The sequence below is a fragment of the Adiantum capillus-veneris genome, chromosome 24 (genome assembly GCF_014529385.1).
Source record: "Adiantum capillus-veneris isolate H3 chromosome 24, ASM1452938v2, whole genome shotgun sequence".
Classification (NCBI taxonomy): Eukaryota; Viridiplantae; Streptophyta; class Polypodiopsida; order Polypodiales; family Pteridaceae; genus Adiantum; species Adiantum capillus-veneris.
In genome coordinates, this window is record NC_140954.1 from 98,542,594 (window position 1) to 98,548,486 (window position 5,893).

The following is a 5,893-nucleotide window of genomic DNA, read 5'->3' on the forward strand; positions in this document are numbered from 1 at the left end:
GGGTTAGAGAGATGGTAGTTAGGGTTATGTTATGCCAAAAGCAAGAGCATAGAGAGAGAGAGAGAGAGAGAGAGAGAGAGAGAGAGTAGACACAATGATAGGAGTCAAAAGTGCAATTGTTTGATTAAAAGTACCCTCTATATAGGCTAGGTGCTTTACAATCATTGGCTAGATGGATTTTATCCTTTTGCTATTGGACCATGTCATCAAATATCTCTTCCTAGGTGGCTAGAGGGCTTTCCCATCGTGGTGCCACAAGTTCGGATTACCCTAACATACGCCCCCTTAAGACAAACTTGGGATTTACAAAGCTTTCATGTGTTTATGTGTAGATGGGAAACATTTTAGTGAGTCAAAGGTAGCACCCAAAATATAAAAAGTATCTTCCTGGGTGTAAGACCAAAGTCACAACATCCTCCCCAGAGAATTGTCAACTGGGTGTAGGATCAATGTGTGCACCTCCCCTAGAGATTTTTAGGCAACTAGGTGGTAGATCAAAATACAAAAGGTGCTTTTAAATGATTTTGTCTATTTGCCTCAAGTGTCACAGAGTCAAATGTGTTGTTGATGTCATCTACAAATTTTGCTCCGTCTTTATCCTCATTTTGTTAGCTTTATGTGTTGTCGTCGTCATGTTTTCATCTTCTTCATCTTCATTTGTAATGTTGCATTCTTTGAACTTCATTATGTTGTTGGTCTGATTTGTCAAGGATGCGGCCTTCTTGGCCAACAATGTAATACACACATACATAACATGTCGTGTACTTGTGTGTGTGCTTGTGTTTGTGGGTAGTCTTACCACGAAGGACTCCTTTTGGCAGTGTCTAAACCCATGTAAAGTGCTTTTGGGCACAAATATAGCATACATATCATTCATAGCTTCACATTCATATTGGAGTGCCCTTTGTGCTTGAGCTTGGTGCTAGTGATGCTTTTGAACTTGCTTGATGTCGTGCTTATGTGCCCAATGCCAAATGTTACATACATTTCATGTATCAAATTCTCTTGCCTTGAAGTTCTCATAGCCTTGAGGTCACAAAGCTTTTCTTTATCGTTGTGGGAAAGTTCCCCTATGTGGCTTTGAGCTTTGATGAGCCAGAGTATAGACACAATGATAGGACCCAAAAGTGCAACTGTTTGATTAGAAAGTAGCATCTATATATGCTTGGTGCTTTACAGTCATTGGCTAGATGGGTTTCATCATGTTGCTATTGGACCATGTCATCAATTATCTCTTCCTAGGTGGCTAGAGGGCTTTCCCATAGTGGTGCCACAAGTTGTGCTTACCCTAACACGAGCATCAGAGTAAGAGCTTGGTGCAAGTGAAGAACACTGGAATCTTGTACGTAGTTTTTGAATCAAAACAAAGTTACAAGTTTTGAGTCGTGTAATTGTCTGCTGCATCGTGCATGTGTATTTGTGTCTTTTTCATCTCTCTCACAGCAAGAGGCCGAGAGGCCCAGTGCCTGGCCAGTCCCCCCTCCCAAATTACTTAATCCTCGACATCTTTGGTGAACTCAATGTGAAACTAGGAATCAGGGGAAGAAGAAGACAAGAACATATTGAGAGAAAAATTCAAAGGATAAAGGCAGTACTTGAGAAAGTATATGAGGATATCAGGATATTTGATAGATTTGACATGGACATATATTCAAGCCATTACAAAGGACAGATAGACTATAATGATGTCTGAGAACCTAAGATAATTCAAGCTTTTGAACACATAGTTCAAGAACTAAAGAAAAAAGTTTAGGAAATTCAAGCAAAACATAATAAAGACTGGTATGAATTCCAAGATGCTCTTCAACATGGTTGTTGGGAGCAAGGGTTAGGTGAAGACAAAATACTTATTGAAGAAGACAAAGTTGAATATGATTCATAGGTTCTATGCAAGTAGATAGAAGAAGACGATGATGAACTTGGTTTAAAGGGGGGGTGTGACATAGTATCTATTTCAAATTCATGCGTAGGGGTAAGGATGCGTGTTATGTAGTGATACATACATAGCGTTCTACATATGATGACTTTGAGTAGGGAAGTGATCTTTCAAAGCAGGTGCAAGAGGATCTGATTGTTCTTATTTTCACTAATGAGAGGGCTATGATGACGATCTAGAGAAGGAAGTGAATGCTATCTATCAAATGCATGTGCAGTTCTATGAAGCAAAGGTACAAAGATATTTGCAAGAACGTGAGAAGATTGAGGATGATGCTGGTGTACAGGGGACCATGAAGACATCACAAGAGATGCATACATAGGTTCATGTTGAGTCTATGGTTGTTGCAAAAGATATGAAGTCATATGTTGACGACTTAAGGAAGGGGAAATCATCATTGATTCTTTTCTATCTAGAAGAGATTTTGCAATGCGCTAATGAGTTTCCAAACAACATGGAAGCATGTGACATAGTAGAGGTTGAAGAACTATTTGGTGATAATTGTGTGGATAAAGATATCTGTGTGGTTAGTGAATCAAAGGTGTTTCATGTCATTCTAGGTTTTAAGTAAGAGGTTGTCCCTAAACTTGATCTAGTAGATCTACATGAAGCTAAAACTCTACGTTTTTTGACAAAATGATGAAGGCATACCATATCCTATCATTCATGATGATGTTCTTATGATTGCATGCCTTCATGAGCTTACTATGGATTTAGGTTTAGATGTTGAGGTAGTTTGTTAAGGTAAAGTAGATAAACCAAGTTTAGCTGTGTATGGCACGTATAAAGATTGTCAAGTGTTCTATGATGACTATGAAGCTAGAGGGGGTGGGTGCATCTACTAAATTGCCATGGGTATTGCAAGGAACGAAGATCATACTGGGTTCATTTAGCTTTCTTGGATGGTGTATAGGTTGTGGTTGGTTTTGGGTGACTCCTCTACTCATGATGTGGTAAATGATGTTCTAGATGCCTCTTATTAAAGGGAATCGGGTCTCTTCTATGCTTGCTTTGGATGGGAAGTGGACATTACATGGTATTTCAGGACGGGTTTTAGTTTCTTGTAGAGGTCATCTATGCTATGTACTAGTGGTAGTGTTTGACATAGGCATAGAAAGCTTTTCCATTGAACGTTTGCTGTTGGTTAAGACATGTGGAGTATGGGAAATTAAACCTTATGGTGATGATTATGTGCTTAGGCAACTTGTTTATATGCCGTATCATCCTAGAGGATATTTTACAGGTTATGGTCTATGTCAGAGGACCTTCATGGTGTTTAGGTCGGGAGGATTCTATGGTGTGAATATCTTATGTCAAGTAGTATATGAATGGTATGAGAATTGGGTGTAGGAGCAGTGTTACCACAAGGAGGTGTTTGCAATGGATATCAAGGGGAAGTTCATGTAGATTGGCATATATCGAAGGCTATGCAGCTTTAGAGGGAGTTAATGTCATGCCCCTTGTAGTCACGGATGAAGATTGTAATGAGCCTTTTTGGTGTTTTGGGAATGTGAAGCCAATGTCTTACTTTGGAAGGTACAACCAAGCTTGGTTTGGTCATTATTAATGAGGTTATGGCGAGCTTTTGGATTTTTCAGTAGGCTATTTATAGATAGGTACAAAAACTGCTTACAAGGGAAATTTCTAATAAGATTTTTTTGGGCAATCTAGCTTTTGAAGACAAAGGAAAAGCTGTTCTACATCTTTTGATGTCTCACGAGCATCACCAAATTCAACATCATTAGGAGATAGCTTTTCAGGAAAAGAAGAACTCGAGAGCAAGAAGATAAGCTTATATATATGAGTGCGAACAAAGTGCGTGAACCAAGAAGGTTTGTGACTAAACAAGGATTCTCTCTCACTGTAAGACGGTGAAAGAGAATAAGTTCATGTGTGTGGATCTTCAAAGCTCCGGAGTGTGTGTCACTATAAGATAGTGAAAGAGAAGAAGTTCATGTGTGGAGATCTTCAAAGCTCTAGAGTGTGTGTCTTCTATGTATCCCGGTGTATGAAGGAGTTAGTGTGTGTGATTTGTGTGAAGCAAAGAAGAGGAGGTGCAAATGAAGTGCATGAAGATAACAAGTGCTTGACAAGAAGACGGTGATCTACTATGGGCTTCTACTCTAGTGTTAGTCACAGAGAGCTAACATAGAGGCAAAGAGAGAGTTTTGTGTTGGGATTAAAGCCCAAGTGGCCTCTTATGCGGATATGGCCGGCCGCCCGCCTAACTCACTTACCTCTAACTCTTTGTATATACTAACATATTCTTTGTGAATACTAAGGATTTGGGAGATAACCCTTCTAACATCTCTCTGCGTACTGTGTACTGTGTAAGCTCACTGTGTGTGTGTGTGAGAGAGAGAGTCGATCCACGCTCCGCTCCGCGACTTCAATTGGTATCAGAGCCTTGGTTCAGTGCGGATTTGCGCAATCGCGCGCGCGCGCACTTTTCCGACAGATTCTGGATCCGGAGTTCGAAAATTCACACTCGGCGTTCCGGGAGCGTTTCCATCAGGCGACCTGGGGTTTTACCCCCCTTTCGAAGCCGTTTATGCCCTCAGAATTTCGTTCTGAGCACTACAGCAGAAGATAGATTTCAGCCGCAAAGAAATCCATCTTGTGTAGATTGGCAAGCAGGAGGTGGTCGACATCAATATCGACATCGACATACATCACTTATTCGTCTTCAGAGCATCATCTATAGACCAGGTACACATATATATCATCAGATATATATATTGCAGTCTGCATTGTTACTTCTTGTGCTTGCCAGGTTCCAGGGGAGGTGTGGCCATACGACGGCTTGACACCACTGGCATGTATTGCAGATTGATGTACTGTGATTGTGGGTCTGCTAGTTGTGAGTCACGCTAGCAGACAGACCGCCGCAGCGGTCATAGGACAGTGATTGGTCTATTATAGGATGTATGCTAGTTCTGGGCAGTTTGCTGAGCCATCTGAGAGGGTCGTGTGTGAGGTTTTTTGAAGCCAAGCACTGGGGGCTGGGTTACCCAGTGTGAGGTGGATTAGGTTGCTGGAGTTCCCCTCTACACGCATCCTCTTCGGCGACTTTTATCCCTTAGGATGTATGACTTTGTGTAGACACTGGATTGCATCTTATGCGTCAGGCCGTTGAGGCATTGTTCAGGGTTCAGTCTTGAGACAGATACAGGTTCTGTCATCGCCCAGAGAGGAGACAGTGTATGCTTACAGGACAGCATATTACAGGGATTTTTTAGATTTGTCATTGGTCAGCTATTTATGATTGTTTCTTGAGCTATCTTTTGGTTCCCAGAGCTCAGTTTACAGGGGAGACTCTGTCAAAAATTTTCAAAAATACTGACAGTTCCTGAGGAGAGGTGTTCAGCTTGTTGATTATAGCTTGTTTACTGTGTACAGAGGCCAGTTTACAGGGGAAACTCTGCCGGATTTTTCTCAGGAGTAAACAGTTTGGCAGATATGGCATCTTCTCACAGTGAGACTCTTTACAACATAAAGAAGCTGGATGGCACAAACTTTCCATTCTGGAAGAAGCAGATTTGGCAGGTTTTGGTGCAGAAAAAACAAGTGAAGCCACTGAAGCTCAAAGGGGAGAGACCAGAATTTATGGCTCAAGATGAGTGGGAAGAGCTTGACGAGTTAGCTTGTTCCACAATCATGCTAACACTGGCAGAAAATGTTTACTTCAACGTAGCAGAAGAGACTACAGCGTATGGCGTATGGCAAAAGCTATGTGATATGTACGAGAAACAAAGTGCTGCTTCTCAGATTTACTGGCTCAAGAAATTGGTGGATTTGAAGATGAAGGAAGGGACAGCCATGTCAAATCATCTGAATGAATTTCACTCAATTTTCAGCCAGTTAACAGCACAGGAGATAGTCTTTCCAGATTCAGTGAAGGCTATGTTTCTCTTAATCACTTTGCCAGACAGTTGGGATACTTTTCGTACAGCGTTA

At 41.2% G+C, this 5,893-nt stretch overlaps 1 pseudogene; it reads left to right on the forward strand.

Moving 5' to 3' along the window:
• Nucleotides 1-2,390: 2,390 nt before the first annotated feature.
• LOC147426833 (uncharacterized) lies at nucleotides 2,391-3,375 on the forward strand (annotated as a pseudogene).
• Nucleotides 3,376-5,893: the final 2,518 nt, after the last annotated feature.